Consider the following 18,769-nt stretch of genomic DNA (forward strand, 5'->3'; position numbering starts at 1 on the left):
TAGTGTAATATTTGATATTTAGCCCTTACTTCTTTGACTTGAAAGTGAGGAGTTTATTTCCTGAAGATACTGTGAGAATTGGGTGGGCTAGTGTGTGGATAGGCCTTCTGTGAAGTGGCCCCCTCCAAATGATACTTTTCATTATTTTTTTTCTGAAAAGTCCATTAGCCTATCCTGAGAAGGAGGAACAACAGTCCCTAATCTTTCAGACTTTCACATCTGTGGATTTCCCATTACTCACAGGACTATGCTGTCTCAGGGTGGACAAGTGAACACTGATGTCTTCTTGCCCCTCCCCTCACCTCTCATCCAATCATGACCAACAAAACTGTCTCTACTTAGCATTCTCAAATAACCTCAGTGCTTTGGAAGGCAGTGCTCCTGTTTTTCTTTTCTCCCTCCTTCATTCTTTGGACTTGCCTGTTGTACCTTAAACGGATGATTCCTTATGTAATCTGACCACTCCTTCACCTTACTGCCAGAGGGTAGAATGGGATCACATGGAAGTGTGGGTGTGGCTCCTGAGACTGGAGAGGTCGCACCTGGACCTGGAGAATATATCCCAAGCTCTATCATTGCCTTAGGCTCCTTCTGTCCATCTCACATGGTCCCTTGGAATGTGAGGATGTTATCACAAATCTCTTTGAAGTCATCTTCTGGCTGCACCTGTTTCTTGACTGTGCCCCACCTTCCAAAATCCCTTTGCTCAGGCTGCCGCTTGAAGGATGGACATCACCCTTGCTCTTGGCAATGAGTATGGTAACAATCTAGAAAATAAGAGGAAAGGGGACCTGTCTCTTCTTTTGGGGCTCCTTTATAAGGTGCCAAAACAAAGTTCCTGCTCCCAAGATGGCTCATTCAGCTTTGTGTTTCTCTGAAGATGGGCACTGTTTAGTGTTGCTATTGTTCAATACATGGCCATTCTGTCCACAGCTTTGTCTCACATCCAGACAGGTCCGTAATAGTGGATCATTCACCCTGAAATCCTTCATTGAAAACCCACCTCTATGAAGACCCCAGAAATATCACAGATGTGCTTTCTTAGGAAGTGTCTTAGTTTGCATGAATCAACAAGCATGAGTAGACATGGTGGGGCGGGAAGCAACACAGGAAGTGCGACACAGGCTTCTCTGGAACACACAGATATGCGACCAACTGTGCTAAGATAGGGACAAATTCTCCCCAATTCTTCTAATAAGTAAATTCCTTTTGATGGAATTAAGGTTGAAGTTTGTTGTGGAAGGTGATGAGAAAGCCCATGTTGACAAAGCAAAGAGTTATTTTGTCTGATGAGGAGTGTCCTTCTGCATATGCTGTGAATATATGTTTTTCTTATTGATTGATAAATAAAGCTGTTTTGGCCAATGGACAGGCAGGATTTAGCCAGGCAGGAAATCTAAACAGGGATAGAGAAAGTTAGTAGCCAAAGTCAAGGAGACACCATGTAGCTACCAGGAAGATAGGACACCCGGGCATTCTCTGTTAAGCCAAGACAACGTGGAGACACACATATTAATAGAAATGGGTTAATAATTGAGAAGGAGCTAGCCAATAAGAAGCCCAATCCATTGGCCAAACAGTTTATAATTAATAGTAGCCTCTATGTGTTTATTTGAGACTAAACAGCTGCAGGGACAGGCATGACAGAAACTTCTATCCACATTTGTTTTATTCTTTTGGTAATTTATCTATTTATTTGGAAAATACCATCCTAGGGAATACTGAAAGGAACACATTACCACATAAAAGAAGAAATTGTGGAGTACAGAACTAAGAGAAGACCACTCAGTTGGGGGAACATGTGTTTCTTTGCACGATCTGCTTAAACTCCCAATCTTCCTCTATTATGGCTTATTTTCTACCCACTGTATGGATACCTCCAACTGAAGAACAATGTCATGATAGATCAGCCAAGAGAGCAATGGTACAGAGATAGTATGGGTAAGGACAGGCAGTGACTTTCCAAATTGGTTTGGAAATGACGTTAATTTGATGAGTTAACTTGAAGACCCATGTCAATCCTCTGGATGATGGCTTAAATCATACATGGGAAGATACAAACAGAGACAGCTCTCTTCTTGAGGAACAGTGGATGCAGGACCATTCATTCATTCCTTTGTCTATCACCCCAAACTCACCAAGTGCTTTTTGACAGTACAGACACCTGAAGTACATTCACTTTTGAGCTCAGCTGTATCAGGAGGTCATAGATGCAAAATGTGATGGAAAACTGCCAAGTGGTCTCAAGATAAAGAGTGGAAGCCTGAGTCAGAGAACACAGAGACTGGGAAACTTGGCTGAGAAAGAACAGAGGGAATGCAAAAAGGGAGTAAATGCCAAGAAAAATGTGAAGTGCAATGACTGTGCAGTCCCAAGGCTAATTGCACTGATAGCAATAACTGGCAAGTTGGGAGGGGGCTCTGGTGAAGGAAAGAAAACAAGCTCTGATTTGGACAATTTTCATTGCAGAGACTGGAAATCAACCAAATAGAGAGCTTACATAGACAGTAAAAAATATGTGACAGGTGAAGGGTGAGGAGTCAGGGATCAAGATGTAGATTGAGCAGCCTTTGGACAATGACAACAGAGCCTGGACGATGAGATCACTCATTTGTCTTTCTCAGAAATATTTAAGTGCCTACTATGTGCCAAGCATGGGTTTGACACCTGGGGTCATTGTGATGATTCAGATAGGAGAATTATATTGAGTGATTTGTGTGGAGTAAGAAAATAAATCCTGTCAAGACTCAGTGGGAGATCACCAAGGGATGTAGGCCAGGAGAGAGATGGATAGTGTGATGGATCAGTTAAGACCGGAGGTCACCTATAAGCAACAGAAGAGGCAAATAGTGGTGGACTAAACAAGGAATATATTTATTAGCCTTTCACAATGCAAGAAATATGGAGATGACTGCCCAGTACTGGTACAGGGACTCTATCAGTCAGGAGATATCAGGTCACCTATCCTACAAAGCATCCTCTAAAGAGAGTGGGCTGTGATCCCACTGCCTCTTAACCCCAAACTCTGTCTTTCTTCTCTTCTATGGTTGGAGAGTGTGTTTTTCAAAGTTTACTATATAGAACTGTAGATGGAGTTTCTATCCTACCTGATCCCACAGCCGTTTAGTCTCACATAAACACACAAAGGCTTATATTAATTATAAACTGTTAGGCCAATGGCTTACGCTTCTTACTGTCTAGCTCTCTCTTAATTATTAACCTATAACTAGTAATCTATGCATTTCCACATGGCCTTATCTTACCAGAGAATGCCTGGAGTCCTATCTTCCCAGTAGCTACATGGGGTATCCCTGGAGGCTTCTCTCTGCATCCTCTTCCCAGAACTCTCCTCATCTGGTCGCCCCACCTATACATCCTGCCTGGCTACTGGCAATCAGTGTTTTATTCATCAACCAATATGAAAAACATGTCTTAACAGCATACAGAAGGACATCCCCCCATCATATTCTCTTTTCTGTCTAAATAAAAAGAAAGGTTTTAACTTAGCACAGTAAAATTATATATAACAAAACAGTTTTCAAGCAAGAACTATAGTTAGCAATATTTAGTCCATTTACATTTGGCAAAATTTAAAGAAAATATTCTATCTTCTATCCTATCTTTGTGAGTCAAAAGTTTTATGTGTAACTTATCTTTTATCATAACTAAGGGAAACCATAACCATAACTATCTGTCTTCAACTCTATCAAAGACCTTAGAAAGATAATATATGAACTATACAATTGACAGATACATCTCACAGCCTGGACAGTCACCCAAAGTTTCTCTATAACAGTGGGGCGTCCCTCTTCAGCCTATAGGCCCAGAATATCTGGCAGACTTTTTGAAGGACCATCCTGTCCCTTGGCAAATTCAACAGTCATTTTCCTTTGTAACCTGCTTATCCAGTTTGGACAGCACGCTCACTGTCAGCAGTTGAGGCTAGGGCAGCTCTTCGCCCAATAGGCCAGTTTTGCCACATTGAAGGCAAAATCCATAACAAGTTTCTTCAATGCCCATCTTCCTCTCTAATGTAATTGGTGTTGCCAGGAACAGTTGTGTCTCACTGTCATGAAAAACCCTAATAAACCATTTCAAATGCCATATTCTGTAGGTTTTTGAAAGTTTTTGAAAAATACCTATCCATTTAAAATATATTTCTGTATATCTAGAAAACCTAACATAAGTTTTGACTATTATAGATGACTATTAATTTGTGTTTAATTATGCATTGCATTTTAAAAGAGCTGTATAAACACAATACCTAAACAAGAGTAGAAATATACATATAACAATACTGACCTGAAATTTGTACTAATAAACTGAAATCCATACCAATGCAAAGTATTCAATTCTATATACCATTTCCTTTTTTTTAAAGAAAGAGATTGACTAATCATTAACCATTTATAACCAACCCCATTTACATGAAAACAAACATTTTAAACAGTATTTGGGAGTGTGGAGGTAGTTCTTTCCAAACAGCTTCCTGCTGTTGGGAGTGCTGTCAGTCCCAAGAGGAACCTGAGAAAACCCAGGATTATGGCCAAATCCTAGCTATGACTTGCTGTGAGGCTGCATCGTGCAGCTGTTTTGGATGTTGGATCATCTGGGCCACTGCTTCAGGGTGTCTTGTTTGATCAAACCGTATTAGTCTGGAAGGAATCCACAGATTTTTATCTTCTGCGGAAACAAAAGCAGTACCTCTTTTGCAAAGTAACAAGTCTTTAGACTTAAATTTAGAATTCAAGGCATTTTCAAAATATATAGGTTGAATTAATCCAGTGGCATTAACAAATGTCTCTTAGTGGTTGTTGCTCTTTCCTCTGCAATCAAACAGTTCAAAGGCAACACAATACCATACAGTATCCAGACTCTGTGTATTTTCCATCTTTGCAGAGAGTCACCTGTGACAAGTGCTGGGATTAAAGGTGTGTGCCACCACCCCCAACTATTTCCATTCTTTTTTAAGAACTTTCTCTATCCTTTTTCTTTTCTCTCCAGAGCCTGAGTATATTTTTAAACATACTGAAATTCATTTAGAAGTTTTCTTCATCTGAATCAGTGTCTACTATATATCTCGCTCTCTTTTTCTGACCACATGAGTGTTTAATCTGCTAAACAACATGGCTAAAACTAAGGCAGTGGCTGGCCTTTCCCTATTCCTTGGCATTTTGGGAATCTAGCAATTGAAAAAGTAAAGGACAGGTACTTACTATGCTCAGTTAGCACTTTACCCAGACTACTCATGTTTGGGCACATTATTACCTGTATTTTACCTATAATTTCTCTGTCTTAGAAGAGTCCCTAACAAGACACAGCATTAGGTTAACTGTCTGTCTTTCTAAACCAGATAGGGTCCATTTGTTAAAACTATTGCTTCTGCCAGAATCAAGCTGCTTGACTAATATGGGTATGTAAGTGTGTGTATGTGTGTGTGTGTGTGTGTGTGTGTGTGTGTGTGTGCATGTTTATGCTGCAAATGTGTCCTAGACTTATATGTATCCACCATGTGTCACCTGTTGCCATGTACTTCTCTCCTCCCCTCAATGTCCTAATTCCTTGCCTTCTTGTCACCCCTCACTCAATCCAAACCTGAGATCTTGTCTAAGATTTGTCTTCTGAACCCAAGACCATTCAACCAGTCTGTGTGGGACTTGTGTTACAGCTTTTGAGGTCAGAGAAGAAAAAAAGAAACAAAATAAGGAGAGGGTAACCCACAGAAGAGGCACTGTAAAACAAGTCATGACAGCTCTTCTAACAGAGGTCTAGACTGGTGAAATTTCAGTTGGGAGATCATAGACAGTTCTGGTTCCTTATCCCATCATCCCAAAGACAGAGGAAGGGAACTGACATTGTCTAGGGGCTCTCCTATGATCTTTTAATCTTCACACTAACTTTGCAAAATAGGAAGCTTTATTCTCCTTTTATAGGTGAGGAAACCGTGTCCTTTTGATCCATTAAGGCTGCTGCTCATTCTCTCTTTTTGTACCCTGAGCATGCTAACTAGTAGAATGGAATGTCGATATGAGAACAGCCAAGAAGATAGCCTTATTGCAAAGACATCAAAAACAAAGGCTGCTATTAAAAAAAAAAACCTCCAGATAAGCAGTCCAGAAAACAAACAGATGAGTTTGCATCATAGATGCATAGACCCCTGGTTCAAATTGTTCAGGTCTTGTTTTCTTTATCTGTCTAGTAGGATTAATTATAGGTTCCACCAAAAATGGGGGATGGTGAGGAATATATAGATGGGTACCTACGAAGAACTTTTTAGTCTTTATCTTTGGGCAGGTTCAGGCACTGTTAGCTTTGGATATTATGTTTACAAATGGGGAAACAGAGGCCCACATCCTCTAAATTCTGGTCTGGAAGAGGGGTGCCTAAGCAGATTCTGTACTGATTGTCTTGGAGTTCAGACTTCCTCCCTTCCTCTCATCCTGGGAGCTTAATTCTCTAGAGCATTCCAGTTGTTTACATTTGTGTGGGGGAAGTGCCAGTGTAGGAGGGTGCAATCCAGGGGAGGCAGAAGGCCAGTTTCCTGCCTGTCTCCCTTCCCAGGTTTATTCAGCTCTTTAGCATCCCTTCCAGCCATCTTCCCTACCCAGACCCCCCAAAGCTGGTTTCCATTCCTGGAGGATGGAGTAACAGTTGGGAATCCCTTTCCATCGCAAATCTCTAGCTTTAGTCACCTAAAAATGTTTCAAAAAGCATACACACACAGGAATGACCTTTCCTTTATGTTGTCATGGCACAAGACAAGATTTTCTAAAAACTTTTATCTTTAACTTGGGAAACAGATTTATGGAACTATTTGGAAGGAAAGTCAGCATGAATGAGGAACATGAAAGAAAGAAACAAAGTAGGGAGGGAAGAAAGAGGAAGAGGGAAAAGGATCAGGATGGGGATGAGTTACCTTTCTTTATGTTCTTAACCAGATCTTTACGACCCTATGGATTTGAGATGGTCTCCCATGGGGCTGTGGTCACTTTCAGTATGGAGCCCTGGCAGTAGCCAAAGGGAAACTGAGGTATGAACATAGGAAGGTGTCACCCCAAGTCTCAGGTCTTTCAGAGTTTGTTAATACTTTTCACAGATTAGAATGTACATGCTTTGAGAACCCTCTGACACAAAGCATTTGGCGAACAGCCCCTGCCCTGGTGACTTCCAACTCCAGAGAAATATAACTTGTCTACTTATTTCACTCATTAATTTCCAGACCAAAAGAAGTTTCCCAGGTTATCTCATTTCCAGGATCCAGGAAGTCAGAGCTAGCATAAGCAGGAAGGGATGTGGTGAAGAATAAGAGGTATCCAAGCCCCCAAGTCAGGCTTGGAGGCACCATAATTGTAACTCAGGGGAGAGAGGTACTTCCATAGAAGTGTATGTTCTCAATCTCTTGACTATTATCACATCAAAGGTTGCCTAAATTCTGAGTCTGAACCCTACTACCTTTGATCTCCCATCTACTTACCTGAATTCCCTAAATAGATTTCTCAAGGGATATTCTTTGCAAGATTTTTAATCTGGGGTGCCATGTGGTCATTTGAAAGGTTGAAGAAGTCTTTGTTTGTTTGTTTGTTTGGTTGGTTGGTTGGTTGGTTGGTGCTTTTTTGTTTGTTTTGTTTTGTTTTTGTTTTTCCAGAAACACCACCACAGAAACTCCTAACCTATTCTAGCTGCCTTGCCAGCACCACACCCCATTGGAGGGCTTCTGAAAGAGGGATCACATTGATCCAAAGAGTGAGAATTTAGTGACACACTTATTCCAGTTAGAAAACCTTGGACTTTCCCTTCCTTGTCTTCAGGAGTGCTGATGGGGAGAGCATTCTAGTTTAGTTTGGATGTTGCCCTGTTTCTGAGTATGGTTCATCTCAAAGAATTGGCTTCCTTGTGGGTTTAATTTACAAAATCCTGAAGATTGAAAGACACTCCCCACCCCACCCCACCCCTACCTACCAGACACACACCATAGGAATCTTCATTCTATGAGAATTAGGATTCAAATAGACTTTTGCAGCAAAGCTGTTTCCTGGACTTGGCTACTAGATTGTACCTGGGTTTCTGCTCTGGCCCAGGTAGGTGGAGCTTCTATTCCAATTAGCAGCATTGGTAGAGCAAGGAGCTTTTCTGGAAACCAACGCTGCTGAAATGAACACCAAAGAGACAGTTTCCCTAACTCTCCTAGTTATCACTACAAGGCTTAGGACCATCCCTCTGTTCTCAAGGCAAGATATGTTCCCATTCCTTGTGCCAACTTGCACATGACACAAGATCTCTTGTACTTCTGAAAATAGTTGCCATCTACTCTTCTATGCAAGGACATGTCAGAGACCCAGAATGACAGCAAGAGTTTACTTTAATTCATGGAGTATAAAGCAAGGACACTACAACCATTTCCCTAGTCTGCTTAGCTCTTGGTTGATATTCCTGAAAGAATGCAGAGTTCCCTTTGACAGACACAAGAAGCTTTGTGAAATACCCTTTTCCTATTAGGGGTCAGGATATAATGTGCATCTTGTCATATTCTTGCCATAACACCCACACTACACATGGTGTTTCCTTTCTTTTCATCCCTTTTTTTTTTTTTTACAATGTTTTCCCCCCTTTTTTTCCTTCTCTCTTTTTCTTCCTTCCCAATTAATTACATACTCCATTCCTCACACTCTGCTGAGTATCAGAGGGATGAGGGATGGGTAAGACATTGTCCTTGCCCTTGAAGGGCAAGCACATCATACAGTGTGGAAGGCAGATGTGTACACAATTAACTATAATAAAATATGGTGAGTGATATAATGGAGATCTGCCCAAAGTGTCATGGGAGTGCAAAGGAGGGAGGAAGGAGCTGCCTTAGAGGTCGCCAGGAAAGCTTCAGTGATAAGGTGATTTCAGAGTTTGCTTTTTGAAAGTGGATAGGGAAGGGCAGTCCAGGAAGGGGAACAATGAGACAAGGCCTAGAGTGTCATTTGGCTACAATATAAAACAAGGGGTGTAGGATTACTCAAAGAGGTAGTCTGATGGGCTGAGTCCCATGCTTAAACACTGGCATCCTGCATCTATGACACAGTTTATGAAGCACAGCAATACCTAGAAGCTTTTGTGGAGTAATATTGCTTAGCCGCAAGGCTAATAACTATACTCAAGGTGAGTGGTGGAAATGTGTATGCAGTAGGGGTGAGTCAACTGTGCCTTTATTAATGGCCAATGTGGGCCAAGGTCTATGTTAGTGATAAGGCCACAAAGTAGATGTCATTGTTCATATAGTACAGGAGATCAGTCACTCACACCTGGAAGAATCTGGAAACAGCAGAAGAGAATATTGTGCAAGATTACATAGTTGAATGGCTGAGGGTCAAAGATGGAAAAATGCATAAAAACCTGAATGAATTTTGTTAGCATCCAGGCACATCTTGGCCCCACCCCTTGGGAACCTGGCAGTGTGTCACTCCTCCACTCATGGCAAGCAGTACCCTGGCTCTGAACGCAGCCACAAAAGGTCCCTTTAAGAGACAAGCTCAGCCTACTTCTCTCTCTTTTGCCATTTCTCTGAGGAGGCAGCCAGTTCTCTCTCTCTCTCTGTCTCCCCCTCTCTTTCTCTCTCTTCCTCTCTTCTATCTCCCCTCTCTCCCTTCCCTTCCCTTCCCCTACTCCCTTCTGTTCCCCCAACAAACTTCCCATGTAAGCCTGCATGGTGTATTTGTCTAGCCAAGGTTCCACCTCTCAGGGCCTATCACTTCCTGAGTGAGGGGGTCTGGTTGATTGTTGAGAGGTGGTTTTTCTTAGGGAAGTCATGTGAGCAAAGACTTGCACTGACATGTTTGGTAAATGCAGATCAAGGCCTGCTGAAACATGTGGGTGTACCTTGATGGACACAGAGACGAGGCCAGATGAAAGCAGAACTTGAAGCCAGGGTAAACATCACAGGACCTTTGGCTATAAGGGAACCTTAAATCCCTTCTAGGTACATTCCATGTAGTGAGGATTCTATAATATCCATTCGTGTGCTTGCCAGGTTTTGTTGGAACACAGGGTAATTAGGGAGCAAGATAGGTGTCTCTGCTTGATCTATATCACCATTGTGTCCTTTGTCCTGTGGCCCCAGATGCATCTATCCATGACAGTTATCTTTCACTCTCTGTTGCAAACAACACTTTTGATTTTCAAATCAAATTCTGCAACTTTTTAGCTTTCCTATTCTAGATTGGGAAGCCTCCTGGAGGAGGCTATGACTGGGGTCTCCTCCCAAAATTACCTGGTGCATGAGGGTGATTTCTTAGGACTTGACTCCACCACACACACCAATTTTTTTCTTTCTTTAGCAGGCTCTCATGTAGCATAAGATGGCCTCAACCCATACAGGGTAGGTTGACCTTGAACGTCTGATTCTCCTACCTCTGCCTCCCGAGTGCCAGGATTACATGCCTGCTCTACAGTGTCTGTTTTATGTGGTGCTAATAATCGAACCTGGGTTTTATGCATTTTAGGTAATTAGTTTGCCAACCAAGTAGCATCCCCACCCCCATGATTCTCCTTGCAGTGATATCTGCCCGGAGCTATGCAGTCTAGTTACAGTTCAGGAGGCAGTGACTAGTCTCGGTGAAATGGTGTTCTGAGAAAGCACGACAAAGCCCAGGATTCAGGATGGATTTTGATTGCTAGTCTAGAGGCAGATAAAAACTGGGGAAGTTGATAGGTGGGTGGGACTAAGACCTGTATCGAATAGATACTAGGTCAAGGGATGAATAAAAAAGAATGAAATCGGGGGCCATTTCAAACTTCGATAAAACAGAAAAACAATGATAATCCTAAAACATGCTATCTGGGAGACTTAAAACTGCCATTTTTTTTTCATTTTTTTTTTCTTAAATGGGGAAAAATAGTAAGTTGATGGGGAATGGCATCTGGCTAGGGAACGATGCTGAGCTTGTCTGAAGAGCAGGGCATGTGTATCATGGTGCCTCAGAGGTGGCTATATATGTGCTCTGGAGTCTGGGTGCTTTGTTTAAGATTAGAGAGATGTGGGCTCTGGAGTCTTGAAAGGTAGAAGCCTGGAGAGGGCATGAAAATACACAGAGTAGGAGTGAATGAGTCCTCACCAAAGACTCTTGGGGAATCTTCCTGTATAGACGAAGCTATGGAAGAGACAGCAACCAAATCTCAGTAATAGAGCAGCGAGGAGGATATGCCCAAAGAGGTGGTAGTCGGTGACATCAAACACTCAGGAGCCCGAGGAAAGCAAGACTACTGCACCCAGGGGGATCAGTTTCAGGAGGTAGGTAGTGATGGATGTGACACTGAATGATGCTCAGAAGGGCCTGGTGTCCACATGTCCTCTCCTTAAGGACTCTAGCAATAAACAGCCACCTTTCCACCGTCACCCCGCCCCAGCCCACTCACCTTTTTCTTGCATTTCTATATTGGCTCCCAACACCCTAGCGGCTGAACCAGCCAGCTAGTTAGAGGCAAGCGGCATGGCTAGGTCATCTTCCCCAGGGAATAGAGCTGTGTGTCTTTCCTAAAGGATAACAGGCAAGGCACGAGTCAGCAGTGAGTTGCAAGACGCCCGTACATTGGGGTGGTGCAGTAGAAACAGGGGTTCTGCTCTGGCAATGCCAGTCTCACAGGCTCCTCTGGGATGGAGCCAAACTGGCCACATGGCTTCCAGGGCCAGAGGATAAACTATCACATGCTTCACCTCTGCCTCCTCCTGGCCTGCCCTTTGCTGCCTAACTTGCCCCACCCACTTCTCACTGAACCTTATATCCCAGTGTATCACATGATCTTCCTCCTCCTTTCTCTCCAAATGGCTGTGTATCCCTCTGTACCAGCTCTTTAAAGCTCAGGGGCTCATCTTAGACCACACCAAGGGCAAATGTGTGCACCATCTCTAAGCTTCCATGGCAGAGACCCCAGAATTCCAGCAAGGAACAAGGCAGGTTATGCCAAGCCTGCTCCTCCCAAGATGCACTGGGAGCCTGGGAACCAGGAGGGAGGGAGGAGGCTCAGCTGAGGAGCTCAGGATTTAATTCTATGCATCATTAAGTAGTCCTCTGAAAGTAGTGTCCCCCTATACATCATCCATGCTTAGTAAACAGCACGCTGACATTACATTAGCGGCTGGAAATGAATTTTCTCTTTTATAGGGAAATTGAGAATCCGCCAAGAAGAAAGAAAGAAAGAAGAAGAAGGAAGAAAAAAACCTCAAAACCAATTATCTAGGCATTTATGAGTTCCACCCTGGCCCCTCTCTCTCTTCTCTCTCAGTCAGATGCAAAGAAGCATTTAATATTTAATATATTAAGAAAAGAAAGAAACTTTGATAGATTATGTGGAATCTGGCATTAATTCCCTCTACCCCTCCTCACTTCCCAAGCCACACTTGGTTCTAACTGACATTTAAATGGATTAAGGTGTTCAGATTTCCTTAATAGTGTTGACATTTTGGAAATATTTCTGGCTTTTTTCCCTCTCCCTAAAATAATAATAATAAATAGATAAATAAATAAATAAATGTGGGAATGGATTCCCCCCCCCAATAGACATGCTGCAGCTTTGTCCCACTCTCTAGGGCAGGCACAATTGACATATTTTCAATTCTTATTTATAATATTAAGGATGTGAAGAGAGAAGCTATAGGGCTGAGTGTGGGATCGTGGGCACAGACAGTCAGGAGGAATTCCACTGACCACCAAGTTATTTCCCTTTCCCCCTTTCCTGGGCTGGGGATTTGTCTGCCTCTCTCATTCCATCTCTGGTTTGATGAATCTTCCTTAGAAGGACCGAAGCACTCTTCCTTCCATCTGGCTTGGTTCATTTATAGACCCACCCTCAAGGTTCAGGCACATGCACCTGAGTCCTTGTCCTGGCAAACACAGCCTATTGGAGAAGAGAGAAGGAAGGATGGGTTTGGAAGTCTCTGTCCACTCTTTTCACTGGGGTTGGAGCCTTTCTTGCCATTGCATGTGGTAAGTGATCACATCTTGATGCCGAGTCCCAGTGTGTGGTTCCATGCCATTTTTGTGTCTGCTCTTGGCTCTTAGCACATTACTTGGTATAAGTAGATATTTGTAAGTGATACAGCAGGCAGAGGGATAGAAGGATTGGAGAAAGGCTGGGAAGGATGGGGGAAGTGAGGGAAAAAAGAAGAGAGGGAATCTTGAGGGAGGGGTGGAGGGAGGAAGGAAGGAAGGAAATAAGCAAGCAAGGTCAGAACACAGAAAGGGAAGGCAGAGGCAAAAGAAAAAAAAAAAAGATGCTTTGGCAGTTTGAAGTCATCATTGGGTAGCATCTCAAGTACCTGCTGTTCTATGTGGGCTCCAGACAAAACCAAACCATCATATGTATTGAGTTATGTAATTCCTGTATTGTTTTCTGTGCTGATTCTTCCCACATGCTTCTCACTGGTTATCGATGGTGGTGGTTTGCACTCACAATAGAAATAGCTGACATTGCTCATAGTAAGCCCATGCTCTGGAAAGATGGCTGTTCATCAATATCCCTCAGAAGGAGCTGAAATCCGATGTTCCCAGAGAACAGCTTGGGCACTGTGATTTAGTGTGTGCTAACTATTCCTCAAAGTTCTGTTTTTTCTTGCACAGAAAATGAGAATAACAATCCAACCTTTTAGCACTGTCCTAGGATAGAGCATGCTTGCTAATTCAGAGCCCAACACACAATGAATGGCCCACAAGTGGTGACTCTTTCATTGCATGGCAGGAATTTAACCCAGAGCTGGGCAGCAGTTTTCTTTAACTCTGTTTAACTAGCCCAGATATGAGACTAGAAGGAGACAAGTGGCTCGAACCATCTCTGAGTTCCAACAAAGAACTTCTTTACTTTCTTTTGGAAAGAAGAATTTAATAAATAAGATTAGGTGCCTGGATAGATTTTTGTTTTTTTTATTTGCTTGTTGTTTGTTTTTTCAAGACAGGGTTTCTATATGGCCCTAGCTATCTTGGAACTCGATCTGTAGACAACTCTGGCCTTGAACCCACAGAGATCCACCTGCCTCTGCCTACTGAGTGCAGAGATTAAAGGTATGTGCCACTGCTATGCAGCTAGATTATTATTTTTTTCCTTAAAGAAGAGTTTCCAGCAGTTTCTACTGAAAAAAAATTATAAATAGATTTTGTCTACTCTACTAGGCCAGATTTAGTTTAGGATCAATGAGGAAATGAAGAAGTAAGGGTCATCTTTAATTCCAACAGTGCATCTCTGGGCTTCACACTTACCTGATTACATTTCTGCATCTCTTCCTGGCTTTGTCACATGCCTGGACCTGCCAGGATACTATCATGTGAATGTTTTCTAGGGATAAATACCAGAAAAGTAATTTCCATTTAGAATTCCCTATTTCCACCAAACTGACTTTTGTTTCATCTTCCAAAGATACCCAAGCCCAAACAAACACCATGGAACCACTTCCTGCCTGCTACAGGGCTTCATGTGGCCTGCTACCTATCTGATGAGCTTCAGACTTGCTTGGCTTAGCAAAAGACTCAGCAAGACTTCAGGGTTTAGTTTAAACTGTGCCCCACCCCAACCCACCATCATAATCAGCCTAGGGTAGACATTGTTACACCCCCCCACACACACACACATCTTTTGGTTTTGACATCCCTATTCTGCTGTGTTTTTGAGCCATAGACTTTAGGGTCAGTGTTTTCATGGTCTGCATCTCAGTGTCTGCTAATTCCAAAATAAGTGTGTGTTGTCTAGCAATCTGCCTGATGCTGCAATATGTGCGAGATAAACAGATGAGTCAGGTGCATTTCCTTTCCATAGACTGTGGCCTAGGAGGCATAGGAAGGTGGAAGCCTGCAACCAGTAAACAGTGTCTCTAATCAAAGCACTGAATTGCCAGCATTGGAGAAGAGGGGTGGGATCAGGACACAAGGGGTTCAAGAAGAGACAATTCTCCAGGAAGACTGGTGAGGGTGGGGTGATGGGGAGTACAGAACAGAATTAGCATACGTATAGTGTTCTTTGCATCTAGGAAAGAAACATTTAATTAGGCTCATGCTAAATTAGATGACCCTCATGAGCCATGAACTCATGAGAATGAGTTCGTGAGATAAGAGAAGAATTCTGGTTGCTGACCTCATGTCCTTACTCTCTGCTTCCTTCTTTATTTATTAAATGTTCTTACATGCTGTAAACTTGAGATGGCCATCCCATCCATGCTCTCATCTACCCATCCATCCTTCCAGGTAACCCTCAGCCATTTATTTCTTCTTCAACTTATTCTTAGGCATTCATACTGTGCCAGTGCCAGTGTTGACATTTGGATCTACTGAGAAGAGCGCAGAGGGTCAGTACTAGTTAGAAATGTGCCGGGGCACTAGATGACAGTTCAGGGTGTTTGCAAACACTAGCTGATTTCTTGGTGGTATTTTGGCTGACTCCTCTGTAAAGATCACATTTGCAAAGTTCCCTATATGGTAAATATAAAGTACAACAATTGACCAACATCAATGTAAGTATCAAACAACTTGAGAGCAAATGCTAATTGTAAAGTCCTTAGTGGCCCTGGGTGCCTTCTATTTAACGTGACTGGCCATTATCTTTTTCATTTTTTAAAAATTTTGTTATTGTTGTTGTTGTTGTGGGTCTTATATTTCAAACAATATTTTGTTTGGTATTTTACATTTTTAAAATTTTCATGGAAATGGTAGTATGCAATATGTGTGGCTACCTTGGGCAGCTGTTTTTTCTTGTGCAGTTGTGTTTGTGAGGTTCCCATGTGCTGAGGTGTAAATGTATACTTCATACATTCACAGTGCAGGAATGGATAGTAAGTGATTCATTTGCTGTCAACAAACATTTGGCCTGCTAGTTTATATCTAGGGCCTTTCTTCTTTGCAGCAATGTGATTCAGAGAATATTTTTAATATTTCTTACTGTAGAACCTCCTGGGATTTTTGTTTGTTTGTTTGTTTTGTTTTTGAGACAGGGTTTCTCTGTATAACAGCCCTGGCATCCTGGAACTAGCTCTGTAGACCAAGCTGGCTTCAAACTCACAGGGATCCACCTGCCTCTGACTCCCGAATGCTGGAATAAAAGTTATGTGCCACCACTGCCCAGCCTCACTGGATTGTGTGTGTGTGTGTGTGTGTGTGTGTGTGTGTGTGTGTGTGTGTGTGTAGCATTTATCTACCAGTATAAATTCAGGGACAGGCTAAACATGTTTTCAAATACTAGGTGATGCTGGCAAGTTTGCCTATGTGCTTACATTGCTGTGTATCTTTTACCAGCAATGAGAATGAGCTTGCTGTCTCTTCACCAATACTTTGTATTGTGAGTGCTTTACATTTGAGGACAGATGAACTTGTTTTTCATCACAATTTTAACTTTCTAGATTGCTGATGAGATTAAATGGATCTTTATATGTTTATTAGCAACTCATGTTTCTTTTCTTAAATATAATGCTGAAAATGATATTTGTACTGTACTTTTTCAGATTGTTTGCCTTTTTCTTTCTGATCTGCAGAAATTCTGTTTTGAAAATCTGTTGTTCATTGGGCAGACTTCAAATATTTTCTCCCAGTTGGTGGCAGTCTTCTTATTTTCTTGGTGAGTCCACGCTCTTAATTTTATTTTTTTCTATTTTAAATTTTTTTATTTATTTTACATACCAACCACAGTTTCCTCCCACCTTTTTTGTAACCACCCCCCCTATCTACTTCTCAGAAAGGGTAAGACCTCCCTCCCATGGGGAGTCAACAAAACATGGCATATCAAGTTGAAGCAGGACCAAGTTCATCCCCACTTCAAGGCTGAACAAGGCATCCCACCATAGGAAATGGGTTCCAAAAAGCCAGCTCATGCACCAGGGGTAGATCCTGATCCCACCTTTACAACTGTTACCCACATGCAGAGGTCCTAGGTCAGTCTCAAGTAGCTACCCTAACTGTTGTTCTAGAGTCCATGAGCCCAAATCAGCTGTCTCTGTGGGTTTCGAGATCATAACCACCTCTTTCTTGCTTACATAATTCTCCTTCCTCTCTTCAACTGGACTCCTGGAGCTTGGCTTAGTGCTTGGCTGTGGATCTCTGCATCTGCTTCCAACAGTTACTAGATGAAGGTTCTATGGTAACAATTAGGGTAGTCACTAATCTGATTATAGGAGAAGGCCAGTTCAGGCACCCTCTCCACTATTACTGGGAGTCTTAGCTAGGGTCATCCTTGTGGATTCCTGGGAATTTCCCAGGTACCAGGTTTCTCCCTAACCTCGTCTATCAAGATATTCTTTTCATTGTTCTCCCTTTCCATCCCTCCCCCAAATGGACCATCCCACATCCTCATGTTCCCATCCTCCATCCCCTCCCTTCTATCACCCACCCCCAGTTTACCCAGGAGATCTTATCTATTTCCCCTCCCCAGGGCAACAATGTGTTCCTCTTAGGGTCTTCCTTGTTACACAATCTTAATTTTAACATAGTCAAGGTTAACAATCTTTTGTTTGTGAGCTTTATTTTTTACATTGGGTTTTAAAATCAATACCTTTCCTGTCCTGGAGTCATAAAGATACCCTCTCATATTTTCTTTTAAAGTTTTAAATTTTGTCCTTCACAGTTAAGTTAGTAAGCCATCTAGGATTGATTTTGTGCAAGCTGTGAAGTGGAATTCCAATTTAGTTTTTCTCGATGGTTATATAGTTGTTCCAGCAACAGTTGTTGAGTAGACTCTTCTCCCCTTCCTGGTCTGAGATGTCAGCTGTGTTTTTAGTAAGTGGTACCCTATGCATGTGGGTCTGATTTGGGGTCCTGAAATCCATTTCACTGAGTAACTCATCCTTCATTTCAGGTCTGCAGATAAACAGGCAGACTCAGAGATGCTCTCAAGTCAAAAATACTTTGGGGGAAATCTAAAATAATTCATTTCAAGGAAGCTTTTCTTTACAGGTGCATCTAGAGGTGGGAAGCATGCTGCACTCAAGAAAAGTTAGGAGTTAGCTCTGAAGTTCACCTGTGTGATGGTGGACACACCCCTTTCTGCTTTTCTGAGCTTCCGTGTCTTCATCTGTTTAGTTTATTTCCAAAGATGGGATACACTGAATTCTATGTCCTAAAGGACTTGAATGTGCCCAGTATTAAAGAGTCCACAGAATGCTCTTCATATAACCTATGCTTCATGGATGTTTCCAACAGCTCTAGTCCACAGTGAGTGAGGCCTCAGAATTATCCTACAAGAAAATAAGCCTTAACCCCCAAAATGAATTATTTGTTTCGGCTCACCAAATGCTTTCCTCATGCTTCCTGACTTGGTTCCAAACTCATTTCACAGGGCACATGGCTGTGACATTTTCTGCTAAAAATGATTGAGAATAACTAACTGGCAAAGTGAAACTTGTTTTGTATTACTGATCGGGGAATGGCAGGTGTGGATGAAAGCCAGGCAAGAAAAGTCATTGTCTAGCACTTGAACCCTGGGATCCACATTCAGTCCAGCATGAAGAAATGCTTGCTTATCAAGGATTGTCAATCATGATGCAATTAATGCACCATATAACTGAGGAAGAGGTCTTTTATGATTTGGTCCATTGTCTTAACATTGTGAGATGGTCTGAAACAGGAAGTTAGATCAGGGCATTTGAAACAAGTTTGAATTTACAGTGTGAGTGAGATGGGTATCATCAGCCCTACATTCTGCTCCTGCCTTCAGATACTTGTTCACCTTCAAGGTACCTCCTTTAACTTGTTCCTGCTCTCCCCTTTCTGTACTCACGGCAGCAATGCCAGTCTTCCTATTGGCATTTCCACTCCCAAGT

This window comes from Phodopus roborovskii, unplaced genomic scaffold (assembly GCF_943737965.1).
Source record: "Phodopus roborovskii unplaced genomic scaffold, PHOROB, whole genome shotgun sequence".
Classification (NCBI taxonomy): domain Eukaryota; kingdom Metazoa; phylum Chordata; class Mammalia; order Rodentia; family Cricetidae; genus Phodopus; species Phodopus roborovskii.